The sequence below is a fragment of the Canis lupus genome, chromosome 6, assembly GCF_048164855.1.
Source record: "Canis lupus baileyi chromosome 6, mCanLup2.hap1, whole genome shotgun sequence".
NCBI lineage: Eukaryota > Metazoa > Chordata > Mammalia > Carnivora > Canidae > Canis > Canis lupus.
Window position 1 is genome coordinate 57,748,315 of NC_132843.1, and position 25,366 is coordinate 57,773,680.

General features: G+C 46.8%; 2 long non-coding RNA genes across 4 annotated transcripts; both read right to left on the reverse strand.

Annotated features, from left to right (window-relative positions):
- Positions 1-4,309: 4,309 nt before the first annotated feature.
- LOC140635701 (uncharacterized) lies at positions 4,310-6,173 on the reverse strand. Of its 2 annotated transcripts, XR_012033049.1 has the most exons (4): positions 5,898-6,173; positions 5,444-5,600; positions 5,056-5,116; positions 4,310-4,594 (listed from the first exon to the last, which is right to left on the reverse strand). It is a non-coding gene; the product is annotated as an uncharacterized lncRNA (long non-coding RNA). The 2 variants fall into 2 exon arrangements; XR_012033048.1 differs by having other exon boundaries at positions 5,444-6,173.
- Positions 6,174-6,203: 30 nt separating this feature from the next.
- Positions 6,204-23,897, reverse strand: LOC140635702 (uncharacterized). 2 transcript variants are annotated; one of them, XR_012033050.1, is made up of 5 exons: positions 23,730-23,897; positions 22,740-22,932; positions 21,754-21,939; positions 10,961-11,180; positions 6,204-8,117 (listed from the first exon to the last, which is right to left on the reverse strand). It is a non-coding gene; the product is annotated as an uncharacterized lncRNA (long non-coding RNA). The 2 variants fall into 2 exon arrangements; XR_012033051.1 differs by lacking the exons at positions 6,204-8,117; positions 10,961-11,180 and having other exon boundaries at positions 21,770-21,939; positions 23,667-23,897.
- Between the last annotated feature and the right edge of the window lie 1,469 nt (positions 23,898-25,366).

Sequence of the window (25,366 nt, forward strand, 5' to 3'; positions counted from 1 at the left end):
AATATGAGGCAGTTCACTCATCAGAGCATCGAAAGAAGAAATAAATACCAAAGTTGTGGGTGGCCCTTTTGTCTGGCTCCATCCTGGGCCGGGTGAGCTTGCTTTGCTTGGAAAATCAGCAAAAACATGTAGGACTCAGCTCTGCTGCCGGCACCCCTGGATCTCCAGTGCAGCAGGAATTTTTCTGGTGGGGTTTTACCCGGGGTCTGAGGCAATGGAAGCCATGCGGTGGCTTGGATGCATAGCAGTAAATTAGGTATCTTGTTCTTTGTTTTCTAATCAAGATGTGAAAAAGCTCTTGCTTCTTGTCTACTGCAGCATGGCTAATTGCACTGGGAGAGAAGACTCCAGGGCAGACTCCAGTCAAGCTGACATCTGCTGTTGCTTCCTCTGTGCACATGAGGCCTGCATGCCCCACAGTCTGCCTTGTCCAAGTCACAATCCGGCCACCAGTGGGAATGATCTAACTAACCCCCTCCCCAAGTAGTAGTCAAAGAAAGGAGCCCCCAGGGTCACGTTTGAGGGAACTCACTCTCCTCCCAAGCCTGGGCATAATTTTAGGGTAAAATATCATGGTTTGGGTTTGCTTTTGTAAAAAGGCAGAGGACTATATTTAGCGGCCTGTCTGGAACACATTCCCCAGGGAGTCTCTACCCTTTAGAAAGAACTCAAGAGAAATGTCTTCCGAGCAGGAGCAATCCACCCACAAGGGATGCGGGCATCAGACTCCATTCCTCCCTTTCTCAGAGAGGAGCTATCTGTTGGCATAGGGCTTCGGTGCAATAAGCAGTGGCTTCATCCCTTCCACTCCTGCTCAAGATCCTGCAATGGCTCCCCATTGCCTTTAGGATAAAATTCAACCTCCTTAGGAAGGCCCTTGCGGGGACTCTGTAACCTGATCTCCACTGACAGATTCATTTAGCAGTGACTGAGCACCTGCCTGTGGCGGCTTGAACATTCATGGCTCCTGCCTTTAGGAAGCTCACAGGTTAGTGAGTATGTGGTTTTATGCATCACACTTGGCTAGGTAACAGTCTCCAGTTAGTCACTCAAACATTAACCTATGTGTTCCTGCAGTGATATTTTGTAAGTATGATTGAAGTCTATAATCAATGAACTCTAAGTGAGAGAGGTTACCCTTAATGATCTGGGTGGGTCTGATTCAATCAATCAAAAGGTCTTAAGAGCAGAGCTGGGGTTTCCTCAGTAAAGAAGATATTCTTCCCATTGACAGAAGCTCCAAGCCATGTCTGGGGGTTCCATTATGCCCTTCCTGACAGTCTGCATTCTGGATTTCAGATTTGTCTGGCCAGCCCCACAATTAGACAAGTCAATTCTTTGTAATAAGTCACTTAGTATATGTCTCCTGCTAGTCAGGTTGTCTGGTTGACCCTGACTGATACAGTGCGATGCCACCATCAGAGAGTGCCCTGGCCATCAGGAGACATGCCTTCTACTACCAGTCCATGGCCAAATACTCCATAAGCAGAGCACCTCTCCTATGCCAGGCATTGGACTAGACATTCTCACATGCATTATCTTTGTCTTCCCAATAAGATGACTAACTAGGAATTACAGAGGAAGAAACCAAAGCTCAGAATGATTACCTACCTACCTACCCAAGGTCATACAACTAGGGAAGTCAGAGTTAAGGTTTAAACTAATTCCACCTGACCCCAAACTGCCTTTCCATGACCTGGTACAGCTGTCAGCTCTTATCTCACTCAACTCTCTGAGTTTCAGCTTCCTCATTTATGAAAAGGGGTGGTCCCCAAAGTCCATCCAACTATAATGTAGCAAGGTGGAGAAGTTTGTCCTACTGTAATAGCTGGTAGCCAAGTTTCTCTTCAGAAAAGAGCAGTCTTTGTTGGGAATATAATCTGACACATGTTTATGATAGGAATGAAGCCCTTCTCCCCACATCCTGGAAATCCAGTAACAGCAAGCTCTACAGAAGGGGAGGGATGACGGTTGTGGGTTGGAGCCCTCAGAGGCAGAGACAGAGAGGAGTTTGGGAGGAGGGTAGTCCTGCCTGCTGGTGCCTTCCAAGACCTGTAGTGCAGTACTACCCAGTGCATAGTACTTAGTGAGGGTGACATTTTTTGGTTTGCGAGGAAGAGTTTTACAAAGATTTGAGTTTCACATTGGGCTCAGCATGGAGAGAGAGAGAGATATCCTTCAAGAAAGATGGAATTTTTCAGGTGAAGAAAGTAAGGACAATATAAATTCATTTTACTAAAAGTCTACCCACCCACTGCTTCTGAGCTTAGTCAAAATCTTGGAAAAGGGGCGGCCCAGGTGGCTCAGTGGTTTAGCCACTGAAGCCACTGACTTAGGCCCAGGGCGTGATCCTGGAGACCTGGGATGGAGCCTGCTTCTCCCTCTGCCTGTGTCTCTGCCTCTCTCAATCTGTGTCTCTCGTGAATAAATAAATAAAATCTGAAAAAAGAAATCTTGGAAAAGGCTTTCACTTTAATAATTCCTGGAGTTGGGGGCCCATTCAAAGCAATCCATCTATACTTCAAGGGGTGTGGAGGCCCCAAACCAATAGCTGGTTTATACAAGAGAAGTGTGATGACTCCAAAGGGCATCTGCATTCTTCATGCCAGAGCTGGCCCCACTCAGGCATTCGTATGCTGACCGCATCTTGTCCTAATGTGGGGCTCCTGATCTTTGGCAGATTACATTTTGTCTATTAGTGAGTATTTCTGGTCTTGAATACTCTGAGGTGCTGAATACTCGTTGAGGCTGAATACTCGTTGAGGTGCTCACACAAGAATGAGGTCTCATGCTCCTCTATGGCCCCGTTAATTCCTAACTCAGTCTGGAGGGCTGGCAGAGGAAACCTTGTGCCTGTTGGTACATTATCCTGGGTTCCTTAGGAGAAGAACTGGAATCAATAGCAGTGACAAAGGACGATTGTTCTCAGTGACCAGCTGGCACTCAAACCCAGAGAAGCCACCATTGGGACCCGTAGCCCCACCTCAGCAGTTGGAGCAGAAGGCACATCAGGACCATGCCCAGGACTAGATGCACTATCACTGTGGGCCCCATAAGGAACACTTCTCCATACCTGGGAGGCCAAGGGCTGACTTGGGCAAGCCTCTGACATGGGAAGTATGGCCTCCATCATTCCAGCAGCTGGTGAAGCATCCCTGATCTTCCCCCAAATGACAGAGGGAGGAGAAACCCAGCATCAGAAAAAAAGGAGGTAACCTCCAGTATTTTCTGTGTGGAATCACACTCCAACACCCCAAGAGCAATGAGAATCCCCTCTGTCTTTCTAGATCCCTGGGGTGGTCTCATGGCCTCTCACGCTCCCAACAGTTCATGGTCTCATGGAATCCCTTCCTCTCATCTAACCTGTCTCTGTCCGGTTTCCTTCCTCTCATTTAAAAATGGAGGCAAGCTGGCCCACCTGCTCTTTCATCTGCGAGAGGCCTGTCTCACAGCCTACACAGTAAACTCCTGGCATCTTCCTTTCTTGCCTGTGGTTCCCTTCTGGTGACAATGGCATCACAAGAGCAAGACATCCAGAGAAAATCCACATGTGAGGCAAGGGAGGGAGACAACAAAGGGCTCCAGGAAGACAGACTGGTCAGGCACAGACATAAACAGATGGCATTTCCTTTCCTCATCTCAGCAATGCACTGATTCTCAACAGCAACAGAGTTCAGGCACCAGAGCCTCCAAGCCACTGACCCCACGCTTGGTTGCATAGACTTTTCTGATTATTGAGAGCTAAGCACAGGACCCTGCATCTCATCCCCGTGTGATTGTTGGCTGGCAGGGTCCATTGAAGGCCGGGGCAGGGGAAGAAGTGAGATAGGGAGAGGAAAGCCCTGAAAGGAAGATTCATACAGAACCATCCATGGTGCATCCATTCCTGGAACCGCCCTCAGCTCAACCACCCCAGGGATGGGCACTCTAAGTAACCCTCATTGACTCAGACATCACTAACGTACAGCTGTAAACAGCAAGGAGAATATTTCAGCTGTGTAAGGAAGAGCTGTTTTCAAGCACCCTTAGCCATCTTAAAGGGCCATTTACATAGCACCTGTATATTATCAGGTTAACCACAAACTATTCTTACCTCTTCATTTAAGGAGGTCCCTTCAGAATTAGTCTTTGTTCACCTCCTTTGAGTTATAAGATCTCCTCAACAATAGAAGTATGTATCATTCCTCTCTAGAATTGGCACTTTTCCCTAATCTTCACCAGCTCTCCCCTAAAATTGGTGCATGTTAGCTAGGTATTATTGACTTGCATCTTCTTTATTTTTTAAGATTTTATTTATTTATTCATGAGATGCAGAGAGAGAGCAGAGACACAGGCAGAGGGAGAAGCAGGGTCCATGCAAGGAGCCGGATATGGGACTCGATCCCGGGATTCTGGGATCATGCCCTGAGCCAAAGGCAGACGCTCAACCACTGAGTCACCCAGGTGCCCAACTCGCATCTTCTGTCTCTCATCTTCTTCTCCCAAGGCGGTGGCCCCCAATTCAGAGGGCCTTTCCACTCCTGACCTCCTAGTCCCTGCAGCTGCAGGCGATGGTCTAGTCCATCCTGGCCTGGAGGTTATGCTGAATCTGTTTCTGGAGGAAGAGCAGCATGAACGTTTACCTCTAGAATTCATACTTTCTACCTCTTTTTTTTTTTATTTATTTTTATTTATGATAGTCACAGAGAGAGAGAGAGAGAGAGAGGCAGAGACACAGGCAGATGGAGAAGCAGGCTCCATGCACCGGGAGCCCGACGTGGGATTCGATCCCGGGTCTCCAGGATCACGCCCTGGGCCAAAGGCAGGCGCTAAACTGCTGCGCCACCCAGGGATCCCCTACTTTCTACCTCTTGGTCTGCTCCTACCACCCATCTCTTTCTCTGTGCTCCTTTTTCAATCTCTGCCTTTTTTCCTCCACTTCCTTTTACGTCTTCCTTGCCTCCTCAAATGCCTACCACTCTGTTTGTTCTAAGCCATTCTCCTGTCCAGTGTGGCTGCTGACTCCATGTGAGTTTCCCTCCTCCATCCAGGATTTCTGGCCCCTTCAAGACTCACCTTCTTCTCCTGGTCCCTGGTATTCAGTGTGTTGACCTTGGACCACAGGCATGGGCACCACCTGAGAGTAGTTCGAGATGCAGAATCTCAGGCCCTACCCAGGCCTACTCAACAGAATGCTAATTACAAGCTCCCAGCTGTTCTATGTTTACATTAAAGAATCAGCAACCCCACCCTAAATCAGAAGACGCATTCCTGACAGCCAGTGCTGGGACTGTCTCTGCCCCATTGTAGTCCCAGCACTGACCACGATGCCTGGCCAATAGTAGATGCTCAGTAAATATTAACTGAATGGGTAGCTAGGTGGGCTTTTCTCTCTGACTTCACATACTGTGTCCTCTACCCAGATGCACCTTGACTCCTCTGTACCCCCTGAACCACCTTTCACCTTGCCTGTCCCCGCTCCTTTTCCTTCTCCTCCTCTGCCACTGGGGACAGGATCAGACAAGCATGCGGGCAAGGAGTTCACTGAAGGCTGATCAGAAACCCCAGGAGAAGGCATCATCAGGCTGTAGGATTGGCTTATCTGAGCCACAGAGAGGAGCCTGCATAGAAGAGGAAAGGTACCACACTCCTTTGCTCAATGACCAGCAAACCTCAGACAATGAGGGGCCTGAGAAATCACTGGAGACAATCCTTTCAGAGATGACAAATGCTGGTTCCAAGTACACGAGACACGAGCTCCAGTTTGCTTCTGTGTCCACCCTTCTGCTGATTAAGTGTACACGTATAAAATACTAGTAACAGGGGAGGGGAGGGGAGGAAGGAGATCTAAAGAATATCAAGAAATAAATTGTGTCCTCAAAGAGCTTAGAGAAGCCCAGAGCAGAATCTTAAGATACCTCGGTTGTTCCTGGTGCTCTTCTTCTATCAGAGCTCCCCTGCCCTGAGGAGGCCAGGAGCACATGGAACTGCTGCCTCCATTTTACAAGGTTGGAGGGATTGTCCAAGTATGATGATGAAGGGGGATGAAAGAGAGAAAGCCCAGGGATGAGAGCCGACTCCACTGGCAAAGTGGAGAATGAAATGTACAGATAAGGGAGAGGAGAGAGAAAAGAAATAGAACCGAGAGGAAAGAATGACTTTTGCAGCCATAAAATGTTCACATTATGAACTTTAGTATATATATATATTTTTTTTAAACCCTCTACCTTGTAGTTATTTAGTAAGCAGGTGAGAAACTCCGGCTCTGAGCCTGCAGACTGTTTGTTCAACCACCTCGTAAATGTCAAGGGTGGACGGCTCTGATTAAGTCTACTCTCAGGGGCTCACTTGGCACCATCTATTCTCCTGTTCTTTGCCCAGCAACAGAGCAGATTCTGCAAGGACACACCAGTGGGAGGGCTATTTGCAGAACTCCTCCCAAGTGGGCTTCATTCCTCAGTCAGGGGCAGACAGGGCTGTCCCCATCAAGTGTGAACAGGAGGCAGCCACCCTCACCCCTTATTCAACGGGCACGGACAGATTTTGACAAAACCTACAGAGCCCTGCTGTCCTGTGGAGAAACTTCAGGTGACAGTCACCCTAGCCAGGCCAGGTGGGGCAGCTGCAACTGAAGGCACGTGGCTTGAGCTAGCTCCAAAGCGAGCATGCCAAGCAGGGCAGCGGGGGTTCTGGGTGATTAGCACATGCACTGGGCGACACTCTGATGGGAAGGCATAGAGCCAAAGATCAAGTGACTTTTGCCAGCTGAGATCGTGAATAATCACTGAGAAAAAGCTGATTGCTTAATTACAAGGTGGAATGTAAACATAGAAATAGGAAAGACAACAAACAAGGCTGAGAGGGCAGGAGAAGGCGGGAAGCTGAGGGTCACTAGATTTCCCTCTCCGGGGTTGGCTTGGCCCTTTTCTTTCCAGCCCACTGCTGCCACACACTGAGCCCTCCGCCGTTCCTCCATCACACAGGCAACCTCCAGGCTACTTGGCTCATCTTCCCAGGAGGCCTTGGGACAGAAAAGAGATGTGGGTGGTTGACCTGAAGTCAATAGAACAGAGATGAGAAACTCTAGGAGGATGAGGGCCTTGGTCAGGGTTATAAAGGAGCTTGAATCGTGAACATTTACTAGGAAGTTACTTAACATCATGAATCATCACCTGTGAAATGGGGTAATAGCATAGATTGTCATGAAATTGTTGGAGCAATCAATCCATATGAAAAGTAAAGCCTGTTATTCAATATGTGGAGCATAGTCAAAATTAAGTAATAACTAGCAACATTTTTATAGCTGGGAATTGTTTTAGAGCTTAAACGTTCATCATCTCAAGTGAAGAACGTGTGTGTAATTCTTCTGTGAGAAGTAATCAGAACTGAATGACAATCCCTTCCCAGCCATTTGAGCAGTGATGCCAAAACCTAAGAGCAGAAAAATTACCCAGTGCACTTGTTCAAAATCCAGAGTGCACGACTACCTCTGCCACCCAGCCCTACCCATCTGATTCCATCTGTCTAAGAGATGGAATGTCTTACGGACATGATCTGTTTATGGGCCTGTCTATAGCTTCATCGAGGGAAGCAAAGGTGCCTTGCTCATCTCTGTACCCCCAACTCTTAGCACAGCTCCGGGAACACAGAAGGCACTTAGGCACCTTGCTTGAACATTCAAAGCACCCATTTGCCCTTGAAACTGACCAGCGTCAGGGGGGATTCTTAGCACCAAACTACAATTAGGACCTTAATTTTATAGCTTATCCGGAGGACAAATGCTGAGCTAGAGCATAGTAACAGAAGTACATCCACCAAAAATATTTAGTGCCTTTGTCTGCAGCACCTAAAACAAGCTAGAGAAAGGGTTGGCTCATACTTTCCCAGATGCAGAGTTTATAGAGAAAAATGTAGTAAATCAGAAGGGAACAAGGGGAATGCTTCTAAGCCAAGCAAGTCAAGTAAGGAGGGAAGAAAGGCCACCAAAAAAACATGGAAATGCAGAAGCAGTGTGAATCCCTTTTTCCTCCTCCTTCTGGATCCTGGTTTATGCTCCATCCGGGTTTACGCTTCTGGCCTGCATCCAGCTCTGCCACAACCCAACTTTGTGGCCAGAGGCAACCTCTCATTTGTTCCACCTGTAAATAAGAACAGAACAATGCTTTCCTTCCTCTGAGTAATAAAAAGAAGTCTGGGCTCATCTCTCCGGACTCACCCCTCTTCCCCCTGCCATACACTCTGATTTCAGCCATGCTACCCTATACCCTGTTTCTGAGCTTTCTTATTTGCAATTACTTCTGCCACTACTTCTTTCCTTGGCTACCAAACCACTGCTCATCTTTTAAAACTTAGCTCAAGTATGAACTCTGCCAGAGGCTTCCTTGAATGCTTGGTCTCGTTAGGCTCTCCTTCCCCAAACATAGCTTGCCATAGCATACAGTGTAGGGCCTATCATGCTCTTCTGTATCTGTTACCTAGTCTGTCTCCCCATGTCTCTCCCCAAATCTTGAGTAACAGTTGCCTAATTCAGCTCTGTATTCCCATCCTTTAGCACAATGCCCAACACATTACAGGTGCTTAACATGTGCTCATATAATCAATTAATTGGAAATAAGCCTGTTGGGGAATAAGATTCCTGGTTGTGTAAGGGGTGCAGTGGGAGGCAAGAGTCAGGATGCACCATTGCCCGGCATTGCCATATACTCATGTTTTCACCCCTGGGGAAAGAGGATAGTGAAGTAAATGACCAGAAGCACAAGAAGGATTTCAACAGGCAGTGAGCATAGGATAGCCGTGCTCTGTGGCCCTCATAAGAAAGAAAGTTGGAAAGATGTGGAGAAGTTGGAAGTTTTCCAACTTCCATGGAAAGGTTTTAGAATAGAAATGCACTATCTTTATGCAGCAATAGGCAAAAGTCCATACCAAAACAATAAGGTAAAAAGAAAGCCTCTGCTAAGAACTGTTAAAGGAAGGATTTGGGTCACAGGTTCCTGGCGGGGGGTTAACGCAAGATTGCTTCAACTGTAACTGTAAGTGAGCCCTATTGAACTTTCTCGCGGGGGGAAGTGCAAGCAAGAGTGGCCTCTGCCGAGTTAGAAAGCCCTTGGATGCGACATCAGGGAAATGCCGTAGATGCTGAACAGTATTCTTGTTCCCCTTTAATAGTTTCCTGAATATAAATGGCCCTATGAAAACTATAGGTTCTTGAGGAAAGAGTTTGTGTCTTTAAAAAAATGGTAAAAGCCTGTGTCTTTAAATTAATCTGTATCACACACACACACACACACACACACACACACACACAGTCTAAAATGGAGCCAAGCAGCTACACAGGCTGGGCAAACAGTTAGAAGACATTTGAGTCAGTAATGACCCATTCCCCTGGGTTTAGGTGTGACAAGCATTTACAGAGTGCTCACTATGTGCCCAGGTGGGCTCTAACTTTTGTACACTTTATTTCATGTAATCCACACAATTATTTTGTGAGGCTATCATATGGTCATCCTCATCTCACTGATGAGGGAAATTGAGGCACAAATTAGTAAAGAAACTGAGCCATGTTTACCCAGAGAGTAACTGGTAGAGCTGGGACACAAACCCTAGCAGTCTAGCCTCAGAGTTCCTGCCTTTTTTTTCTTTTTAAAGTAACCTCTACACCCAATATGGGGCTCAAATTCACAACCCCAAGATCAAGAGTCTCACGCTCCACTGACTGAACCAGCCAGGCACCCCAGAGTCCCTGCTCTTAACCACTACTTTATGCTAAAGAGGCAAAGCCTGTGTAGGTACTGACTGCTGGTCTGTCCCTGACACCACCAGGTGTTATAGAGTGAATGCTTGTTGTCCCTTAAACTTATATATTGAGGCTGTAACACCCAATGCGACAGGGGGTTTGGAGATAGGGCCTTTGGGGATTGGATTAAATGAGAGTTTGAGTGTGGCCCTAATTCAATCAGACTAGTGTCCTCATAAGAAAAGATAACAGATCACTATATTTGTATCCTTTATTACCCGGCCATCAAAAAAATGAAATCTTATCATTTGCAATGATATGGATGGAACTAGAGGGTATTATGCTAAGTGGAGTAAGTCAATCAGAGAAAGATAATTATACAATCTCCCTCATATGTGGAATTTAAGGGAAAAAAAAAACAGAGGATCATAGGGGAAGGGAGAGAAAAATAAAACAAAATGAAATCAGAGAGGGAGACAAATGATAAGAGACTCTTAATCATAGGAAACAAACTGAGGGTCACTGGAAGGGAGGAGTGGGGGTCCAGGGTAACTGGGTGATAGGCACTAAAGAGGGCTCAGGATTTAATGAGTGGGTGTCATATGCAACTGATGAATCACTGACCTCTACCTCTGAAACTAATATTATATGTTAATTAATTGAATTTAAATATTAAAAAAAAAAAAAGAAGAGGTACCAGAGAGCACTCTCTGTGCACATGTGCACAGAGGAAGCGCCATGTGAGGGCACAGTGAGAAGGCAATCCAGGAGGAGAGGCCTCACCACAAATCAACCAACCTGCACTTTGATTTTGAATTTCTGGCCTCCAGACTGTAAAAAAAAAATAAAAAAAAAAAAAGTCTGCTGTTTAAGCCACCTAACCAGGGGTACTTTGCTATGACAGCCTGCACAGACTGATCCAACAGCCATCATCCCTCTGGGCACCAAGCTGGACAGACTCCCGGGTCTTGGAGGTGACCAAGCACCCAGGCTCCAGTGGCAGTCTCCCACAGCTCATCCTCTGTACATCATCAGAACTTCTGTGTCCTATGTCCTACACTAGTGGTATGAAGACCAACTGTGTTTACCGTGGGTGTGTAAGTGGTATGTTGGTGCTCTTGGCATGACCACCTTCAGCCCCCATCACCATCCAGTAAGGCCAGTGAGTGCTGTGGTATCCACCTGGTTGGGTGTTGTAGGAATTAAATGCAATGATTTGTGGATAGCACTTATAACAGTGGTCATTACCTCCTCAGTATTTGCTTGGCAAGGTTGTTAACTCTCCCCCATCCCAGTCGGTAATTGGCAAAGCTGGGATTTGAACCCTGATCTTTCTGCCTTTGAAGACCAAGGCATCTGCTTTTCAAGGTGACAACCAGCTCACGTCACAAACTAATTTGACATCATTCTAGCAGTGACTTCCTTCATCATTCATTGAGCGACAGGATTTTCTTTCCAGGTCTAATCACTTTGGAGGAAAAGAAAAAAGTGTGTAATATATGTGTGTTCCTTAAAATGTTTATATGCATACATTTTTTTCAGCTAAAAATCATGCCCAGGGACCCAGAAAACCAGACTCAGTGAGCTTTTCAGGCTATGACAATAGGGGACAGAGGCTGGTAGGCCTAGAGTTCCTAGTAGCTGTGTGTCTTCATTCCCTGCCCAGATTCTAATTTCCTAAAAGACAGGCAAACAATAGGGAGTACATTTTTAGTGCCAGCCCATGGTATGTGGGGATTCTTGGTAAATATTTGCTGCATTGAGTTGCTCCTAAGGTAAAGGGAGGCAGGTATTGGGATGGGCTGGTGTGGAGCACACAGAGGTCCATATCCCATCTAAAAGCCAACAAACAGGATTGCTCCTTTGTGCATGGCTCCAGCTCACATCTTGGACTTACTGATTAAGCACTCAGCAGAAATAGCTGTGTAAGTGCTGGGATGGGACCAGAATGTTAAGGAGCTATTAAAAATAAGCATGGCCCATGACATCATTGTCTGTTGCGCAGTGAAGTCAGGGAGTTGCAATGGCCAATGGCCAACGGGGAGTCAGGTCACAAAGACAACAGGGGCAAATGAGGCCAGAGCACACACAGCCTGGGAGCAGCACCAGCCTGGATAAATTGAGACCTGGATAACATGGGTCCTACCCCTCCCTATTCCCCAGATCTGCCCCAGGCTTCCATCCCTTGAGGCTGAAGGGAAGCTAGAGTTCTCTTGGACTCATCATTGATCTTCTTTGCTATATTTCCAAGTCTTCCCAGGAGGAGATTTCAACTTAGGATGTCTGTCTGGGCCAGTCCTGGGGGCTGGGAGTGGCCTACTTTGCAAAAGATGTTTGAATTCCCTGGGAAAGTCCTGAAGTCCTACCCTCATCCAGCACCGTGTATGAGGCATCACTGTGGTTAGCCCTTCCCATCATCTCATGGGTGAGGCAGCCTCCTGGATGGCTGGTTCTAAGGCCTCCACACTATCTGTCATGGGCAAAAAGGCCCAGTCCCTGAGTTAAACATCTTACCCCAACTCTCTTCCACCTCCCATATGCCTGGAATATTAATATCCTTCTCTGCTTCCATTCCCCAGGTCTTGGCTGCCAACCTGGCCCATGCCCCTCTCCTTTGCAGAGTCACCACGCTGGACTTTCAGCAGTGTTCTCATTGTTTATCTCCCCCACATCACAACATAGACAAGGATATCCACAGGGTTCAGGATTGACCCTCTTCTCCAAGCTATACTGCTTCCAAAGTAGCCCTATCCACCATCACCTAGAAACTTCAGCCATAATTCAAAAACATGAATCCATTCACATTTTGCTCCTACTTAAAATCCCTCAGTGGCACTTGAGAGCCTGCAGAATGAATGTCACATTTTTTTAGTCAAGCATGTAATACCCTCCAAAATCTGCCCCCAATTCTCCCTCTAGTCACTTTCCCTCCTACAAAGTGCGCCACTGAGCGGAGCTCCCTTCTCTATTCCCAGCATGCTTCCCAGGACACCATGGTCTCTCTCATCCAAGCCTTTGCTCAGGCCAGTCAGCCATCCAAACTGGAGCCTGGGTCGCTGCCCTCACTCTCCCACAACATCCAGGGGTCAATAGGCCCCATGGGCTCAATTTCACGGACACTGTTCCCATGTGTCCCCTTCTTTCTTTCCTCACCTCTGGGCCAGGCGATTATAACTGCCTCCATTCTGAACTCTGACTCATCTTCCTCTTCCACCGGCCCCTTCTTCCTGCCCAGTCCTCAGTTGTCTTTCTACCTACACATCTTACTTTGTTCCTTTCATCCTAGATGCTTCAGTCCCTCCTTGTTGCCTAAGTGCCAGTCTGATCCATGGTGTTCTCCCCATCGGAGGCTGCTGTCTCTGTCTCTCATCAGAGGCTACTGGCAGTCATCATGCTTGCACAATTTTGTACATTCTGTGTGAGAAATCTTCTCTGTGAGAAAAATTCATCTCATCCTTAAATATTAAACTAAAAATTCACTGCTCCTACAAACTCTTGCTAGAGACTCCAACAAGGCACATAGGCGTGTTCACCATACTTGCCTCCTTATGCAGTAATGATCCCCTTGCATCCCTGGGTCCCTGTCACATGTGAACTCCCTAAGGGTGGAGCCTCTTTCTCCTTGGGCCTTATGTGCCCAGGCACCTGGTACTGTGTTCTACTGAATTAGTGGCTCAAAGAAAAGAATATGTCCCCTGCATTAGCATCATTGCCTCTGCTCAATCACACAGTCCCTGATTTTGAGACCACTTGACTCTTCATTTCATTGAATAAGTGGCTATCTTTGAAGAGATTTAAAAAAAAAAAAAAAAAAACCCTCTCAGTTCCAGTCTTCTCCTCATTCAATGACAATCCTTTCTTAGACCCATGAGTGAGCAACAGGAATCAAAAAGACAAACGTGTCACAAAATACAGAGCTCCACGTGAAGGTCTAGAAGGAGGGCTTCCATCCTTTTCATAGTGTGGGAAGCATGGAAAGACAGCAAACTAGCTGCCCACATGACCTTTTAGCTGTTAGGCCTCTCCACCATCAGTCCTGAGCTGAGGAAGAGGAGGGCATCACTGGCTCCCAGGTATGGGCAGAGGCCATATCCCCCCTATTGTATTGGTCAGACATACAGCTCGTGCTCCAATATGCAATTTGTAAGCTCCCCTTTGCAACATCACCACTAGTTTCAAAAGCAGCTAGAAATGCTCACTTTAAGGCCAATGATCTGGGAAACAAACATCTCAGAACCCACTGGCTTTCATTCTGTATGAGATAGTACCCTCGGCAAAGGAGAACACCATTTGCCTTCCAAAGGTGGTAGCCATTTTTCAGATGAGCTCATCCAAGAGAATGGCTATTTTGAATCCAAGACAAAAACGTAAGCTTAGGGGATCCCTGGGTGGCGCAGCGGTTTAGTACCTGCCTTTGGCCCAGGGCGCGATCCTGGAGACCCGGGATCGAGTCCCACATCGGGCTCCCAGTGCATGGAGCCTGCTTCTCCCTCTGCCTGTGTCTCTGCCTCTCTCTCTCTCTCTGTGACTATCATAAAAATAAATAAAAATAAATAAAAAAAATTTAAAAAAAAACATAAGCTTATGTCATAGGGACACTCTGAAAGAAGCCTGTTCACCAAATTCCCAGGACCCTAAAGAGCCTACACTACTATGTCTTGTAGGGAAAATCACTGCCTGGGACTCAGGGGTGAGAGCTCATGTTGCAAGCCCATTGCCAGGGACATAGCATGTCAGGTGCCAGAGGCAGGGAGCTGAGTTGCTATCAACTCGAAGTAAATTAATCTGAGTAAACTACGCTTATGGATGGGAAGGCATGTTCCCCTCTACCAGCAGGTTTGCCTCAGGAACACACAAGGCCCAAGAGCAGGAGGAGGTTCATGAGGCCAAATTCCCAGGTGTACATAAAAGTTTTGAACTTCCAGAACATTCTCATAATTGGCAGCAGCAAGGAATCCAAGCAGCAGATGATTCTATGAGCCATAGTGTTAGCCAGGCTGGAATGATGAGGAATAGGGTTAACAGGGAAGGGACTGGAAGATGCAGAAAATGCCCCCAAACCTAGGAAAGAGCTGCTGAGTAGTAGGGAGAGGGTTACTTATTTAAATCCCACAGCTTTCTAAGGACAGCATGATGGGCTAAATGAAAGCTCTAGTTTTGCTGAACATCTGATGGATATGGATAAACCCCGGGGGATGGGTGGGGAGGTGGCTGGGCTTCCTTCTCTAGCACCTTCTCTCTGGCACTGCATAAACAGAGCAATGAACAGTTCAAGGTCCAGGGGTTCAATCTGAAGTGAGGGGTGAGGAAGGATGCTATGTAGAGGCACACAAGCTTTAAAAACAGCCTTAGGAGCAGATGGCCAACAAGCTTTCAGAACAGAAATATCTAGTGTTTAATTTGAAGATGTGGATTGCTACAGTGTAAATAACCACCTTCATATTCCCCTTCCAAATTGATACCAAAGTCTGCTTTATGCTCAAAGATCATGAATCAAAGAAAACAGACACATTTCCAAGCTGGGTCAATGTAGGGCAAAGAGAAGCAGCTGATGCCATGGGACAATGTGGTGATCCATAAAATGAGCTCATTCTACAAAGACAGACATTCAGAGCTGAGGCAACAATGAGAATTTACACATCCCAGAAGGTGAGCCATCTTGATACAGGCATTGCAATTCCACAGAACGTGCACTGGCAGATGGAGGAAATTGGATCTAGACCTTGAGGGCTGGGGAGATCCACTTACTGTCCTGCAGATTACAGGAAAGTCAAATATTAGACAAGAGTCCAGACAAAGTGGAGCACATAGAGGGCCCAGAGTATAGGGACCTCGTTATCAAAGGACATCATAGGGAGGGCAGTGGTCTGTAGCTCAGAGATCACCACCCTCTTCATGAGATTCAGCTCCCTGGGATGGTACAATGGGAAGAAGGCTTCAGTACCTGACTGTGCATCAGGGAGTTGCTGGGCAGCTAACATCTTCCTACACTTCTACCCCAAGTAGGGGGCTCCAATAGCCTCATTCTAAATAGCCCTCCAAGGAGTGTTCTAGCAAGCCTGATCGAGAAAGAAAAATAGGAGCCATGGAAGGTTCTAGATGGCTGGCATGAGGAAAGAGGGTTTCTAGGCAGATAATCTGGCCTGGGTGTCAGAGTGAAGTGCCAGTGAAGAGACTAGATGTACAGAAAAGCATCGGATGGCTTCTGTGATAGTTAAACAAGAAATCATGACTGCCTCAGTGAGCAAGGTGGCTGTGCTGACAGGGGGACAAATGAAACTGTGTGACCCTGCAGAGGCTAGAGGCGGGGCCTAGAAACAGGGAGAAATCAAAGACTTTGAGCTTGGTTGGCAGGGACCACGGTGGTGATGGCGGAAATACTGAAGGGGGTGTGGTTATAAAGGAGAAGGCAAGAGCAGCTTCAGAAATGCTGAGTCAGAGGTGGCAGCCAGACAACCAAGGAAAAGTGTCAAATTAGACCTTTAAAAATTATAGGATTGGGTCAAAGACCAGGACTTGAGATGTGTGTGTGAGCCATTTGCCTGAAGTAAATTAAATTGCAAGATGGAAACATCTGATAGAAAATCGGAGATGTCTGTGGTTACGGAAGTAGACGATGTAGGCTGGCCGGAGAGAAGAGAAGGCATAGCTAGGGAGAGGGGACAAGAGACGGGGAAGGTGTTGTAGCAGAGGCAGTGGGAGTGCTATAGAGTCAGTGCCCACAGAGAGGCCTGCAAACTCTGACTTCAACAGTGACCTTGAGAGTTCCTCTGGAGAGCAAGTGGCCTGGTGGTGGCCCTTGGAGGCCTATTTCAAGAGGAGTCCTCAGGCGGACAGTGGGGAGGAAGGCCTGCCTGCTGGAGATGAAGGAGACTGACAGGAGAGACCGCCACTGCCTCCCCCAATCCAGCAACAGACAGAAGCAAGGAAGGAACAAAGAAGCTGCATCTCCTGGAGGCATGTGCAGAGGCACAGCCCATCAGGGAAACGCTGTTTAAAAACAGAGAAGCAGGAAAGCCAGGATCCCCGAGAGATAGAAGAGGAGGTGACTAAGAACAGAATCAACCCCAGAAAGGAAAAGATTCTCTGCCTCAATTAGCCATTGCTGTGTCACAAGTCACCTCTAAGTGACTTAAAGCACTGCATTTGATTTGTATTACAGGTGCGCACGCAGGCCAGTCGGTTCTGTTTTCTGAACCAGGCTTGGTCGGCATCAGCTGGGTTTGCTCACACATCTGCCTTTGGCTGCAGAGTTGGCTAGGAGTTTGGCTGGTCTGAGGTCACTCTGCTAGGCACCCTGAGCTGTCCCTCTCCGTGGTCCCCCATCCCCCAGCAGGCTCCCAGCAGGCTTGCCAGGGCTTGTGCCCAGGCAGCCCAGGGTTTCTGAGAGAGAGAGCAGGAGCCATGAGAGGCCTTGAAGCCTAGTCTGGAGGGGGCACACCATCACTTCTGTCCCGTGCTCTTGGGCTAAGCAAGTCACAAAGCCATCTCCCATTCACAAGGACCAGGGGAGGTTCTTCTCGATTGCAAGAAGCACAAAGTCACATTGCAGGGGGCACAGATACAAGAAGGAAAAGACTTGAGGCAAGTTTTGCTATCAGTACGCCCTCTGGAATGTGGCAGAGATGCACAGGTAAAGAGGAAGGGAGATGAAGGAGGTCACAGCAGGGTCTTGATTTGCCCAAGGGCCTCAGAAAGATAGTAGACTTAAGAAGGAGAAAATGTGGAGTGGCCCCTGCAAGCCTCCCCGGAGGGAGCCAACGTGCCAGAGGAGGCGCTAGGTAGTGCAGTGGGGATACCTGAGAGCAAGGTGCGGGCACCTGCAGTGATCCAGGGCCACCCAGTGTCCCGGAGTGGAAGCAGAACCACGCTCAGCAGGGGATGATGAGGCAAAGCAGCAGAGCAGCAAAGTCAGGGATGCAGAGGGGCCCGCGATCCCTTGGGAGAGCCCCTTCCTCCTCAGAAACGCAGAGAGGCGCCTGGTGGCCAGCTCACCCATTTGCCTGGGGACTCTGTCTGGGGAGAAGTCCTGGCCCTCATGCCTCTGACTTGGCCTCCGTGTTGACAGGACTCCCATGAGGAGCCCAGAAAGTGTAAAAGTAACCGAGTGCCTCGAATGTGACTCTGAAGGGCAACAAAATCAATGAATGGAAAATAGTCATTTCTGTCCCATTGATTTTTTTTTCTGCTCATTGAGGACTCCGCTCCACATTGTCATTAAACTAGCCACTTTCCAGTGAAATGCTTTCACTGTCTTGAGGACGGACTCCTGTGTGACCTATCCCTAAAATAACTTATGGATAATGCATCCCATCCTCAAAAGGGTGGAATTTTGAGGCGGTTGCATAACCACGGGGGACATATGTGCTGACTTTAAACGCCCCACTTCTGGGGCACCTGGATGGCTCAGTGGTTGAGCCTCTGCCTTCGACTCAGTTCATGATCCCAGGATCCTGGGATCGAGTCTCACATCAGGCTCCCCACAGGGAGCCTGCTTCTCCCTCTGCCTCTGTCTCTGCCTCTCTCTCCATGTCTCTCATGAATAAATAAATAAAATCTTCCAAAAAAACAAAAAACAAAAAAACCCGCTTCTGGTTATTCTGCTATGCTTCTCCTTCCCTGCACCATGTCAAGATTCTAGCCTCTTTCCCACCTCTTCCGCTTCTTAGGAGAACGCCAAATCCTGAGGCACAGACCAAGCTTCAATGTGCCTGGGAGCCTGGACACCCCCTGGCAGGCCAGCCCCTCTCTGCTGGACCCCGCACAGGGGCATGAGTTCTAGGCTAGAAGGTGAGGTGATCAGAGCAACTTTCAACAGGGCCTGGAGCCCTGTTTGGCCTTCATTTTGACCTTGTCTATAAATTATCCGGCATACAAAATACCTTTCCCTTGGAAATATTTTTTTAGAAGATAGCAGTGGTGTTCAGACTTTCACACTCAGAAAGCATGTTTAATTCTCGCAAAATCTCTTACTCTCCATGAAGAATACTGTCCAAGCCCCTATTTTCAGGGACAATTTTTCTCCTGAGCAGTTCACCTCCCACTGCCTATGGGACCCTTCTACTTGGATGTTCCAATATTAAATTAAAACTCAAAATCCCTCATTTTGGATTTTATTACTCACTGTTCCAAATCAGGGCCACCTGACAACTTCCTTGTTTCTGTTAATAAACCAACCATTCACCCAGTCACTCAGACTTGAGGTCATTTTGGCTTTGCTTCCCAATCCATCTCTCTGTCTACCAAATGGAGGCAGTTCCTGAGTACTCCTATTCCTTCTTTGTGCTTTCTCTTCTTGCTTCCCTTTCCATTCCAACAGTATCTGCAGAGGGCAGCTGGCTCTGGATGCCTCAGTCCTAGAGCAAGCAACTGAGGTCCTAACACATAACCTTTCTCCTTCCATTCCATCATAAGCTCCGCAGTCAGATTGCTATAATGTCACTTCCATAGGGTCCCTCCTGCACCTCCAAGCTTTAAGGGTTGTCTGTTACCCATCACTTGAGGACCAAACTCCTTTACCTGGTATGAGGAGCATTCCCCAGCATTCTCCACTCCACCTCTCCATACCCATCTCTTGTCCTCAAAACACATCCATCTGCTACCGCCAAGTTGTGCTTCTCAGTGTCCCCTAGACACATTGTCCATGTCATAGTCTCTGTGATGCTCTCTTGCTGTTCCATGATGAGAAATTCTCCTCTCTTCCTCCCTGACTTTCTAAGTCCCACCCTGACTTTGGAGCCTGGCTCAAGTCCCAACCACCACAGTGTCTTCTCTATCCATTTCCTAAACTGAGGGAAGGAAAATTAGCACTTCCTGCAACTCTGTTTGGGTTGCATTTACACTTTTTTTCCTCTGAAGTTCTCTTGAGAGTATTGTTCACCCACTCCTAAGAATCTTATTCACACCCTCCATTCTACTGGCTTTCTGAATATATTATGATGACCAAAATGTCAGACAGACATTGATTCTTTGGAGTTTATAAGATACTGTCACAAAAGTACCTCATTTCATCCTTAAAATTGTAGTAGGAATCTATAGATAAACCTTCTTGGAGGGGCACATGGGTGACTCAGGTGGTTAAGCATCTGCCTTTGACTCAGGTCATGATCTCGGGGTCCTGGGATCCAGCCCTGTGTCTGGCTCCCTGCTCAGCAAGGAATCTGCTTCTCTGTCTTCTTCTGCCCTTTCTCTGCCCCCCCCCCCACCTCATGCACTCTCTCTCTCTCTCTCTGTCTCTCAAATAAATAAAATATTTTCAAAAACAAAAAATCCTTCTCGGAAAAGCTATGCCTGGAGTTGAGGTTCAAAAAAATTTCTTGCAGTAAATGAAGAAAGAATGAGATGAGGCTTTTCCCAGGCCCTGTGTCCTCCAGCATCTAAGGACCAAGCACAGGAGGGGCAGCAATGGTGCGATCCTGACACACAGCAAGAAGAGCGCAGACTGCGGATCATGGTGTGCAATCTTGATGCTGCTCTTCATTCGTTTTATGAGTTGGTAAACTGTCAGTAGGAAAGCTGTAGTCAAGACTTAAGAACAATCAACCAAGAAGAATGCAGATCCATAATATTAAAAAAATTCCCTTCATTTTTTTAAATAAAGAATCATAGTTATTATTACTATTAAATTAACTTGATTTAACCTGCATAAAATTGTATAGAGTGGGGATAGGGTTCAGGACATGCTACTCCAAAATACGGTACCTTGGCACAGTGAGTGTCTTAAGCTAAAGGAGTCTGAGAAAACAAGAGGTACAGGAAGGTCACTCTGACCTCCTGCCCTTCACCCTTGTTCCCTGAAAGAAGGATGAATCTCCCATGCAAAAGGTACCCTCTCCGCACCAGAAGGAAGGGAGACATTCTCAACACCAGAGACAGGAAATCTGGGGCTTCGAAATCTGTACAAACTTTGTTAAACTAACTTTATCTTCCTAGCTACTTCTTCTTCTTCTTTTAAGATTTTATTTATTTGAGGGATCCCTGGGTGGCGCAGCGGTTTGGCGCCTGCCTTTGGCCCAGGGCGCGATCCTGGAGATCCGGGATCGAATCCCACGTCGGGCTCCCGGTGTATGGAGCCTGCTTCTCCCTCTGCCTGTGTCTCTGCCTCTGTGTGTGTGTGTGTGTGTGTGTGTGTGTGTGTGTGTGTGACTATCATAAATAAATAAAAATTTATTTTAAAAAAAAGATTTTATTTATTTGAGAGAGAGAGAGAACAAGCAGGGGGGGGGCAGAAGGAGATGGAAAAGCAGGCTCCCATCTGAGTAGGGGGCCCCATGTGGGGCTCAATCCCAGAATCCCAAGACCCCAGGATCCTGACCTGAGCTGAAGGCAGATGTTTAACCGACTGAGCTACCCAGGCGCCCCTCTTCCTAGTGACTTCTTCACCATTCACTACCTCGAAACCAAACCCCTTTGTCTTGTCAATTCTTCACAAATTTATTATTTCTTTGTCTAAAAGATGTAAAAACTTCCTGTTCAGGTCACTTCTTTAAGTCTTCATTCTCTTGCGAAGGCTCCCATGTATATGCACAAATTCAGCAAAATTTGTAGACTTTTCTCCAGTTAATCTGTCTTTTGTCAGTTTAACCTCCAGACCCAGCCAGAAACCCTGAGAGGGTCAAGGAAAACTTTTTCCTCTCCTATGGTGGGATAGGAGGAAATGGAGTTAGTTCTACAGTGTGGTCTTTCAGGCCTTCCTCCCTTTTGGGTTACTTGTCTGTAACGCTAGCTGAAATAACCTGAATAAATGTTGCAATTTTGTCAATTCATTCCTTCAGGAAATATTCCTAACTACTATGTCCCAGGCACATAGTAGGACCATAGCAGCAAATAAAACAAAGACCCCATCCTCATGGAACTTGCCTTCTATTCAGGGAACCACCTGGTCCTCACAAAATGAACAGAAAACTCCACACACATAAAACGCCAGGTGGTATGAAGGACTCAGAAGAAAAATAAAGCCAGGGAGGAGTAAAGGCAGCCCCTGGAAAGGGAGAGGACATTGACATGTGGGCTTAGAGAGGTGACACTGAGCAGAGACAGACCTAGAAGCAGCAAACATTGACCTCAGATCTGTATTCCACAGCTGCCCTGCCCTAGTTCAGGATGGTTTCAATTTAGCCAGTGTTGCAGGAGGGGTCCTCAAAAGTGGTGTGGTTGGTTTCCATCAGAGTCAACTGAAGGAAGTCTGGGCCCCCATCGAGTGCTACTTCTTGTCTTCCTGCTCTCAGCTGTGGACAAAGAGCAAAATGAGACTCCTGCAGTTGAGCACACCCAAATCCTTTGACTCCTTTCCATACCCTTCTCAGATACACCAAGAGCAAAGCAGTGATGGAGGAAGGTGCTGGGGGGACGTGTAGCACTGCTATGATTGGCTGGAGTGCCTCTACGGTCTTGGCCTGGCTTGGCATCTCCAAACACTATTACCCACCTACCGGTATTCCTCCAAGCAAGCCAGAGGAAAGGGAGGAAAATCCAATCAACCACCTGAGGAAAATCCTATCAACAGTTCATATGCAAGAAAGTTGGATCCTGGGGTGCCTGGGTGTCTCAGCTGGTTAGGCATCTGCCTTCAGCTCAGGTAATGATCCCAGGGTCCTGGGACCGATCTCTGGGTGGGGCTCCTTGCTCAGTGGAGAGTCTGCTTCTCCCTCTCCCTTTGCTGCTCCCTTGCTTGTGTTCTTTTGCACTCTCTTTCAAATAAATAAATGAAATCTTTAAAAAAGAAAGAAGAAAGAAAGAAGAAAGAAAGAAAAGAAAGAAAGAAAGAAAGAAAGAAAGAAAGAAAGAAAGAAAGAAAGAAAGAAAGAAAGAAAAAGAAAGAAGAAAGAAAGAAAGAAAGAAAAAGAAAGTTGATCTGATAGCTTTAAGATTCCCTCCAACGAAATGCTCTGCTAACACTGAGGAATGTTACCCCTCTGCCATTCCAAATATCCATTCTCCCTGCACCCATTCAATTTGCCAGGACTCATGATAGCCTCAAAGGGAGTTTTATGTGATGTTTTAAGTTTGATTTTATGTGATATTTTACCTTTTCCCTTTCTTTCTTTTATTGTGTTTTTCCTTGCTTGCTTTTCTTTCTTTCTTCTTTTCTTTTTTCTTTTGCATTTCCTTTGACTCACAGGAATAAATAATAAATCAGTTCTCTGAATCTCTGAGTCAAAACTTAGTTGCATATTCAAATCTGGAAGTAGGAACTTTGGTAATAAAAAGGACAGAAGAGACTGAGAACAGGAAAGAGTAAGGGAGAGGGAGGAAGAAAAGCCACAATAGCACAAGCAAAGGCCCCAAATAGAGCAATAATTGATGGTTGGATGATGCCCCCTCAGCTCCCATCTCCTCGAAGCACCCACAGCCTCAAGCCCTGGCATTTGTTTGCTGGGGCTGCCCAAACCATATACCACAGACTGGGTGGCTTAAGCAATAGAGATTTAGTGTCTCAAGTTCTGGAAGCTGGAAGTTTGAGATCAAAGCACCAGCAGTGTTGTTTCTTCTGAGGTCTCTCTCTTTTGCTTATACATGACTATCTTCTCCCTGAGTCTCCATCTGGGCTTTTCTCTGTGTTCAAATTCCCTCTTCTTATCAAGCCACCAGTGACTGGATTGGGGCTGACCCTAATGACCTCACTTTACCTTAATACCTCTCCTCCCAGCCTCTCAAGACCCAGCTTCCAAATACAGTCACATTTTGAGGTAGTGGAAGTTAGAACTTAATTTGGAGAGTATACAATTCAGCCCATAACAGCCTCAAAGCTTCAGATCTCTGAACTGCTGCTTCCTTTGTCTTCTTCCTTCTTCCTTTTTGGGCTATTTATTCTGGAATAGTGAAGTAACAAACAGAGTGTGCAGGGCCAATGCTACCTGAGAACCTGCCTCCATAACAGATATGCTATGGAAGCCATGTCAATTCCTGTCCTCTTAGAACAGGCCCCAAAGAGCAGGGCCCACACAGCACCCACCTCCATCCTATCCCAGCAGGGTAGCTGCCTGTGATGCCTGGAACCACAGGACCAGAATCTCACCCTAATGAAATTTGAAGATGAAGAAATGGGTTTCCTCAGTGATAGGCCACTAGGGAAATGGAAGTTTCCTCTTTTCTAGGGAGTAGTCTCAAGTCCACAAACAGAAGTCAAGCATCTAGCCATCCTTGCTCCCCTCACCCACACACCCATCTTGGCCTGCTCCCAAGATCTGAACATTCTAAAAGAGAACTTGGAGCCTTAAGTCATCAGAGGTGAGGAACAGTTCTTAGTTCCATCAGACATGGCTATCTCCTTACTTCGGACCTCTAGGAAGTTGTCAGGCCTTGTCCTAAGCCCCTCTGCCTCACCCTCTGACCTCTTGCCCATATTTCCCTGTGGGCATAAAGCTGGAAACAATAAGGTTTTCAAATTCTCACAGCCCAGTAAGCAATGCCCTCCCAATCCTCCACAACTTAGTGCTGTTCTAGAGTAAAGGATCAAAGACAGAACTGTTCCCTCATTCTTCTCCCTCAGACACTCACTCAGCTTTGTGGGGGAAGATATGCTTGAGCAGTGCCCCATGCCTGAATGGCACAGTTTCACAATACCATTCTCCTCAGACAATTGAAAGCTCACTCTGGGCCAAAGCGGTACTGCTGTGCTGATAAGATGGATTCTGAGAGTTTGTGCAGAGCTGTCACAGGATGGCAGAGCTTCATCAGCTGTGCAGACACAGCCCCTCAGGCATTCCATCTCATCAATGACACAAGCTAAACCTATGAATGTCAGCTGGACCTTGGATGAGTCTCTGTTGTATCCCCCTCACCACTCAGGAATCAAGGAAAGATGGGCTGCCCACAGGGAGGGTCAACTTCCCCTCAGAGCCCATCAGATACATCTGTTGAACAAGCAAAATTGAGTTTATTAAACTTACTGCAGAAAAGAGAACACCATCTTGTCAGAGTCTTAGTAGTGTTTCAACAGGGGAATTTAAGGAAGAATATTTATGGCACTCTGAGGTCTTGGCTCAAAGAATTTAAGAGGTGGTCTTTTAAGGGAAAGACCTAGATTAATCAGGCAGTTCCTGACATAACAGTTTAAGTTTAGTGGATACAGCAAAGAGAAGACCTTGGTGTGAATCTTGATATGTACACTTGTGCTTGACATACAAAGTTATCTATTTGGGTAAGCAAATTATTGTTCTGCTAAGAAAGCTGTTAACACACATAAAACTGCTTGTCTACATAAACTGGCTTGCAGACTATGAGACTGTGTTGTCACAGATGTTTCAGTCCCTTGTGGTCATTCTCCAGCCTGAGCTGGAGAATAAACCATTACCTGCTACAGTCGTGGTCAACCCAGATCTGCACTGATATTTGTGGTGTCACAATCATGTGTCAGGTTCTGATTGTAGTCGTTTCTACCTCTGTATGCATCAGGTTTTCCTGTTTGTGATAGGCAGAACAATGGCCTTTCAAAGATGGCCAGGCCTTAATCCTTGGAACCTGTGAACATATTATATTACATGGCAAAAGGAACTTTGCAATTATAGTTAAGGTTACTGATCCTAAAATAGAAAAACTATCCTGGGTTATCTGGTGGGCCCAGTCTAATCTCAAGAGCTCTAAAAAGCTAAGAAGTCTCTCCGGCTAGCACAGGAGATACAGCAGAAGAAGCCAGGAAGATTCCAAGCGCAA